General features: G+C 35.9%; 1 long non-coding RNA gene across 1 annotated transcript; it reads right to left on the reverse strand.

Annotated features, from left to right (window-relative positions):
* Positions 1-4,466: 4,466 nt before the first annotated feature.
* On the reverse strand, positions 4,467-7,707 carry LOC117099967. The gene is made up of 4 exons (XR_004444052.1): positions 7,551-7,707; positions 5,865-6,038; positions 5,455-5,546; positions 4,467-4,666 (listed from the first exon to the last, which is right to left on the reverse strand). It is a non-coding gene; the product is annotated as an uncharacterized LOC117099967 (long non-coding RNA).
* Positions 7,708-8,716: the final 1,009 nt, after the last annotated feature.

Genomic DNA, 8,716 nt, shown 5'->3' on the forward strand with positions numbered 1-8,716 from the left:
TAGATTTTTATTATTTGAAAACTATTTTTAATACTTTAAGCATCGTCAACACTGTTTGAACACATTAACAGATGGCCATAAAAGTGAAGGAAACGATATTAAACGATATTACCTTACTGCTATGGTTTGGTTAAGATTTTGATAAGTATTAATATATATAAACAGAACATTCTAAAATACACACCAACAAAATATATTTTCAGTTTTTTAATATAATCGCCATTGCTATTTTCATAGCATCATCAAATAGATGGAAGATTTCTTTGTCATAAATTAGTGGTTTAAGCAGTTAAAGACACTAAGACGGTATTGAATTTTAATATGAGCATTTTCAATGCTGGCTTACACACCATACACGCCAGTGTTTTCCAACTGAGCCACTCAATGTATTTTAACAGAGCAACATTAACTTTGGTAAAGCCTAACTATAGGCTAACGCTACCCCTCTATGAAAGTATGAAAGCCTCCCTGACATTGATGCCTCTAATTCATTTAACCTTAGCATGGAGTGACGCCCTCTCTCCATGATGCATAGTCACTTGTACTGACGCACAATGCCTCTCCTGTAACCCTAATTATTCTTGTGTTGTTTTCAAGTGATACACGGTGCCTCCCGATCTACTCTAATTATTATCGTTTCACTTTTTAAGTAGGCCTACACTATCACTTTAATTATTGTTAGTTTTTTTTTTTTTTGGTTTTTTTTTAAGTGATACATGGTGCTTTCGTGTGGCTACTCTAATTATTATTGTTGTTTTTTCTTTTTTGTTTTATTATGTGATAGGCCTACATAAATGCCTTATTTTTATGCTAAAATGTCCCTGCCTTAAATCAGTCGTCACTTATAGATAGGCCTACAGATTTAGCATAATCATTAATAATATATGTATGTTATATTTTTTAACAGTGCTAGCTTAACCACAGCGAATATTAAACATAGGTTCCCAGCGGGAGTATGTGTCCATGCACCGACAGACATTTGGCTGACAGACATTTGGCCTACAGATTATCGACCAAAATACCATTCGCCGACAAAAGATTTTGCTGACACCCCATTTCACCGAATGCCAGTTTGCTGACAGGACGATTCGCTGACAGCCAATTTGCCGACATTTTTTTTTGTGAACCTGTTAATGGATGGATGTGTCACAAGGTGGCATATTTAGATGATTCATCGACAGACATTTGGCCGACAGAAATTTGGCTACAGACTATTGACCAAAATACCATTGGCTGACACGATATTTTGCCGACACCACACTTCGTCGAATGCCAGTTGGCCGACAGCCATTTGCCGAATGACATTTTACAGACAGACAATTCGCCGACGTTTTTTGTGAACACGTTAATGGATGGATGTGTCGCAAGTGGCATATTTAGATAATTTATTTTTTAGTTATCGTACATGTCCAAAACCTTTCTAGTACCGTACTGAATATTGTGCACAGTTTACAGATATCAAATGTTAAATTATGTTTTGAGCATTGAATTTGTAAATTCCATACTGTGGTAGACCTAAAGGTCACGATAAGAAGAATTAATAGGCCACTGTTTATATAGTGAAAGAATGTTTAAATTTTATTCTGGTAACGTATGACTATTTTTTCTAATAATGGAAGGGCCGTACTGATCTGGGGCGGATGCAGGGGTGCAACGATGCAATCACCCCCCCCCCCCCATAATTGTGTTAAGAAACATTTTTTTCTATTGTATTCTTGATATGTATTGTATATATAGTACCTGTACAATTTATAATCTATGAGAGTGCAATTTCCGGGCATATAAAGGTCAATATTCTCAAAATGTCCTCAACTTAGCCCTATCCTATCCATCCACCTCCTACCACCAAATTCTGTACCCGCCCCTGCTGATAAAGTTCTACTGTTAAAGCAATGTTACTACTATTACTTGTACGAACGTGATTACTGTACAACTTCAAATTGAAACCCTGGGCTTCATTTTTTGTGAACTTTTGATGGGCTTTTTTTTCGATATGGGTTTTCGAGACTACTTTTGCAAAGTAACGAGGTGGATGTTGAGTGGGGGGGGGGGGATGGTGGGCCTCTTTTCAAAATGAATGCTGTAAATGTTGTGAATTCGTATTATGAAACAATAAATAAGGTTTTTTTTTTATAGGAAATTTTGTTTTTTAATTGTATGCATTCAAATCTTCCAAATCTTTTCAAATCGGTCAATGGTTTGATAATTATTTGTATTGTGATCTATTGTCTCTTGTAAATAATGTTCGGACCCCAGACAGCCTATCTGAAGCTATCCGACAGGATGTTTCGTCGACGGACAGCTTGTTGACAGAGGTTTCATAGACAGTGTCCATTTTAATTGAAATATGCTCGTCAACAGCTAAATCCATATAATTTCTCTTGACAAATTCAACAATAAAATTTATTCTTCCGACACACTAAATTCGCCTACCTAAGAAGTGATTGTTAAGACATTTAATTAGTTAATTTGACAAGGGTGATTGTGAATTGTATCGGTGGTGTAATATAGATACATTAATATTTTCCCTGGTAATTGATATAATTCAGCCCAAAGTTGACCTTACCTAAACAGAAGCAGTATCCACAAAATGAATAAGCGAACCTTTATGTTAAACCAGAACTCAATAACTTTAATTGAGCGCTTCTTGAAATTAATGAAAAGTGTAAGGAAAAAAATAATCCTAGCACCGCTTCCGTGTGAAACCAAACTACGATGATCTCACCCGGACACATCTATGAGAAACAATCAATCAATCAATCAAAGAAACCAACACATACCGTACAACATTTTATTGACAGAATGCAATAAGGCGGATAGAGCAACTAATAAATTTAAAACGATGTTAGACGAAGATAGAGAAAGAACAACCCCCCTTTATTGATCGAAAAATGGAAAATGAATAAAGGAATTAATAAGAAAATAAAACGTGAAACATGGTTCGAAAAAAGTGAAGTGAAGCCGTGATGTTCATCGATGCGACCCCTGGGAGTGACCTCGCGAAAAAAATGAACATGGAGTGACCTCGCGAAAAAAGTGAACATAATACTTAAAACATGCGACCTAAAAGTTAAAGTCATCGAGAGAGCAGGCACTAGCATTCGAAAGGAGCTTACGCGTTCGAACCCCTTCAAGGCCAAACTATGTGCAGATAAATCATGCACTGTTAAAAAAAAGGTGCAAATACCTACTTAAAAAGGTACAAAACGATGCAACACCACAGCCACCTTTTAAGGTGCACAATTGTACCTCTAAATAAAGGTGCAACATTGCACCCCATTATATGGTACAGTAATGCTCCTTTGGGGTTCAAAATTGTACCCTTTAATTATGACATGATTGACAGAAGGTGCAAACTGTGGTCAGAAAAGCTCCTTATTGGGGTTCATTTTAGCACACTAAAGGTGCATTTTCGTACCTTGGGGTTTACATGAGCACCTTATAAGGTTCAAATAAGCATCTAGCAGGTTCAACTCAGTACCTTAGCAGGCTCAAGCGAGCACCTTAGCAGGTTGAAATCAGCACCTCAGCAGATTCAGATGAGGACCTTAGCAGGTTAAAATCTGCACCTCGAAGGTTCACATCAGCGACTCAACAGGTTCACATAAGCACCTTAGCAGGTTCACATCAGTGCTTAGGAGGTTCACATTAGAACCTTTGCAGGTTCACATCAGAACCTTTGGAGGTTCACATCATTGCTTAAGAGGTTCACATCAGAACCTTTGGAGGTTCACATCAGCACCTTATGCAGGCTCACATCAGCACTTTAGCAGGTTCACATATCAGAACATTAGCTGGTTCACATCAGCACCTTAACACTACACAAGTTCAACATTCAAAAATTAGTAGTAAATATGTACTGGGTAGTGGTTGGGAATTAAGAATGGATTACTTGGCCTACATACTCATTACACTGCATTACACTATTCTATTAATGCTAATTTTCACCTGTGTCAAAAATAAAAGCACAAACAAAGCAGCATTAACAACTGTCTCTTATACACATCTAGATGTGTATAAGACGTATTACTTAACTAATATGACAAACACTTCTATGGTCAGTTATTACAACTAATGATTAGAGGACAAATATAATGCATCATCTATTCACTGGATATGTTACAGTTTTTCTAGTATAAAATAAATCTCTGCCTTAAAAAAAAAAAATGGCTTTTTATATATATATTTTTTTTATTCTCTCCATGAAATAATTCACCATATTGTCATTTTAAAATGGTACTGGTATTTCCATGAGGAAGAATACAAGAGTTCTGAAAAAGCATTTCCTTCATGAATAATGCCAGTTCTGCTTCTTTTTAAGTGGAACAAAGCTTTAATAGTAGATGGGAAAAGTGTAATCCCCTAGCATTATATTCTCAATAACTATAGGCCACTTACATTCCTTTTTATGGAATTATTTGTCTCAATCATTATTGACATGCTACATAATTGATTTGGATATTATTACCTCATTTTCTAGTTTAAGAAAAGGAAATTTCTCCAACACGTCTTTCACAGAGTGCTCGGCAATATATTTTAAACAATATTCCTTTGTATGCTCTAGTTTATCGACCATAATGCTCTGGTCTGGGTTACACTTCTTTGAAAGGTCCATCAAATCTGTTACATGCTTGATGCTGGCTTGGTTTTCTCCTGACGTATTATCCTAAGATGCCAAATAGGGAAAATATCATCTCAAAAATTCAAAGATGCACTGTCACTTCGACAATCGGAAAAAAACATTTACCATGACACACACATACTAAAACTCAATATTCAAACATTTACAGCCATTTGAGTATGATAATTCTTACATTTGCTTTTAGCAATTTTATTGTTTATTGTATTTAATATTGTTATATTATAATAACTATTGTGGTTTACGATATGTTTCATCTTTAAGGTGATTACATTATGTGTACATAGTACAGTAATTTTTTAATTCGATTTTTTATGATTTTACAATTTTCTAAGGGACAGTGCCACTTTAAAGGTTCAGTTCTGTGCTGTATTTGTGCCAGTATATGATTTTTACCTGAAAATAAGGTGATTGGGATGAAGTAGATAGGCCTTATACCATATTTTACATTATCAATGTAATCTTATACCTTAAATCTACTTTTTGTTCCAATTGTATGTGCTTTCCCAAAAAGCTATAAGCTGATTGGGCTGAATCAAAGAATTTGAACCACTAACATCTCTATTGAGAGACTACAATAAAGAGTCTGACTAACTCTTATTTTGGCTCAGACGACAGCATACAATTATTACTAAATGGCAGTAGCTACGGTACTTAAGCATTATTACAATCTACTGTATGTTCTGATACACAAAGTCTAAATACCTTGATGACATCATGCTTGAAATCACCCTTAATCTACCCAAGAATTTGACTCAAATTTTTTTTTGCTGTAATGTGTCTTTTCAGTATGTAAAATTGTTAACATGGCTTACATGTCCTGTTGAATTTCCAGATTTATCTTCTAAGATCTTATATTTGGTAACTAGCTCTGGCTACCACAGTATACTCAGCTGTTGTTGGATATCTACAAAAAAAAAGGTGCAAGGGGGAAAATTACTGTATCAAGATTAACAATCAGTGAATAAACATGGAAAGAATAGTGTTAAAATAGATGAATTAAAGTATTTTGAAGCTTTAGCAATAAACCCTTATGACAGTGCATGCATTATAGTAGACTTCATTACTTTTTATAGTACTAAATGTGAAGATGCCCAGGTAATAAATTGAATCAATAAGAAAGTCATAGGTAATCAGGTCTGGAAAGAGGAAACTGCATCAAATTAGTACAGTAGTAAAAAATTAAGTAGTACTCAAAAACATAATAATCAGGTTAAATACTTACAGAGTAAATTGTATCATGTCTTCAAATAAACTTTGTATAATCTTACGATAATACTGCCTTGACAACACCTGCTGTTTCAAAAGATCTTCCACATCATGTGGTAATACAGGTACTTGGTAGGTAAAGGCCACTTGGATAAAGAAGGCACATCACAGGCCTTGGTATACAGGTGAACTAAGTAGTAAAGTAAGTGAACATGGATAGGAATTGAATATACATTCAAACTTTCCAAGGTCAAATAATTTCTATGTTGAACTTATTTTACATGCCAAATTTTCCATTAATTAACAATCAAATTTAGTCCATGTCAAATTACTTTCCTTTAGTTTGAATGAAAGATTAAAACAATGCTAAGAAAATGTTCAAAGTATTTTTTTTTAATGTATATCAATGAATACACAAAAACAAAGTAACGGAAGAAAGGCAGGAAATTATTTTCCAGATAGTGCAATGCTTAATTATAATGTATGTTTTTATACCAAATTTAGGAGTGCAACTCATCAGAAGTTTAAATACAAATCGTAGCCTTTATGGTAAAACTTCCCGAAACGCTAAACAAAACGGTACTGTGTGTCCAAACACAGTACCATCGTTTAGAAATATTTTACCATAAATACCATAACGTTTTGGGAAGTTTTACCATAAAAGCACTTAGAGGGCATCTAAAATTATCAGTCTTATTTAAAACACGTTATATCGTCATTGCGGACTTATAAAATCCGCATACGCTATAAAACTAAAAGAAAATGTATGCTTTTGGAGTCCGTACTAGGCCCAAAAAATCCGCAATGAAAATATAACGTGTTAATACTTAATAGGGAGAAATGCACTGGACAATAAAAAACATTCATAAAGAGAAAAAATAAAAGCACCAAAATCATTATTATAAAAATGTTTTATTTGATATTGCACAAGACTAAAAATTTAGTAGAAAAAAAATGGCTTGCAATGAAATTCAAAGAAAGGAAACATACAAAAGTGATCATTATTATTGAATTATTGTATTATGTGATAATGGCTTCTGTCAAATCTATAGCTATCTGGCCATTTGGCGGATTGGTGATTATTTCATTGACACAAGTGTTTTTCAATATATTTTACAATTATCCTCAATTTTATTTTTCGATTCATTTTTCAGGACCTAATAGGATTTTGTTCCACATTACTTAGAAACCCTCGCCCCTTCCCCAACAACAAGTATTTCTGAACACTCCCTTACCCAGTTGGTTAATTAATTATAATATCAGGTTGAGGTTAATGACATGGGCATAAATTGTCTTATTCAGGATTATGTTTCTGTTTTATATTTACTTTGTTGATATGCCATATTGGATATAAATTCTAGGCATAGGCCTACATTTGCCAAGCGTATTATTAGCCTATGCCTAGGCTAGAGGTACTTTACTTATGAAAAGAAACTTTTTTGTCTACATTTCCAAGTTTTCTGTCAAAATATTCTAGCAGAAGACAGTGACTGATAAGTGCCCAAGAAGTCTTCCTATTATAGGTCTAGGCTAGCCTTAACGAATTTAATTAATTTTGCTTAGCCTAGGCCTAGGGCCAGGCTACGGGCGGGTGCCTGGGGGTCTATCTATCTGATAGGCCCCTATTACAATTAGGCCTACCTAGCCTAGGCTAGGCCTAGGTAGCATAGGCCTAGGTTTGGTATAGGCCTATTTAACTTACGCAGTTTTGTTATGGCCAAATGACTGATGAAAAGAAGAACAACCGACCAATAATGTTTCGACTTTTGATGGAAAGACGTCAACAACCAGAGAAACAGTAATGAGGTTAGACAAGACATATGTGCATATAAACAGAGGGTGCTTCGTCAACTGTCTGATTTCATTCAGGCGCCGGCGGGGAAAAAAAGCCTGCCCGCACACATTACACGCGCCTAACTGTCATTCGTCGTACGCGCGTGCACTTCTTTAAAGCCCGCCGCACACGACGAGATTTAACTGTTATTTCTGCTAATAAGGTGCTCATGTGAACTTGCTGAGGTGCTCATGTTAACCTGCTAAGGTGGATTTACTAACCAATCATGCGAACCTGCCGAGGTGCCAATTTCAACCAGGCGAGGGGCTCATGTAAACCTGTTAGGTGCTGATTTGAACCCGTAAGGTACTGTGATTACTCAAGGTGCCTAATATTTGTAACGACGTTGTAACGCGTAGCAGCCCCGACGCATTTGGGAAGGCTCCCTGATTCGACCGACCAATCAGCACAAAGCTTGGTTTCCATAAAATCGCTAACACTATCGGCGACAGTCGCCGACAGTTGTCGGGAAGGTTGAACCTGGTTCAACTTTGCTGATTGCATTGCGGACGAATCGGGGTGGAGGGGTGGGCACATGATTCTGTTTTGTCTGCAACGGTTAAACCAAGTTCAACATGTTGGCGAAAGTGTTAGCGATGTTTGGACACCAACCAAAATGAACCCAATGAGATTTTCAGACCACTTGAAGTTGCACCTTCTGAGTCAATCATGCCCTTTTTTTTTACCACACGGCAACTAAATCACCCGTGTTTTATGTATATCCATTTAACTGTTCCATGATAATATAGGATAAGTGAAGGACTGTCAGTGGTTTTTCATTTTAAATATAGGCCTACTTACTTCACGTAGGACTAGCACTGCGTCTATCGTTGTCGATGTAAAGCCATGAAAAATCTGTCATTGCTTAATTTTATTCAATGACGCTCTCCGTTATTGTAGGCCCTACAGATACTCAACCAAATCAAATAGGCTTTACAGAACCTGATTGTCTAAAGAAATTAATGCTGGCTACGGAAGCTTAAAGTGACCTTCCGCGTTTCCGAGTTTCCAAGATAATTATCATGGAAACATGG

The sequence above is a fragment of the Anneissia japonica genome, unplaced genomic scaffold (genome assembly GCF_011630105.1).
Source record: "Anneissia japonica isolate Jap-2015-1 unplaced genomic scaffold, ASM1163010v1 scaffold2061_len8689_cov212, whole genome shotgun sequence".
Taxonomy (NCBI): domain Eukaryota; kingdom Metazoa; phylum Echinodermata; class Crinoidea; order Comatulida; family Comatulidae; genus Anneissia; species Anneissia japonica.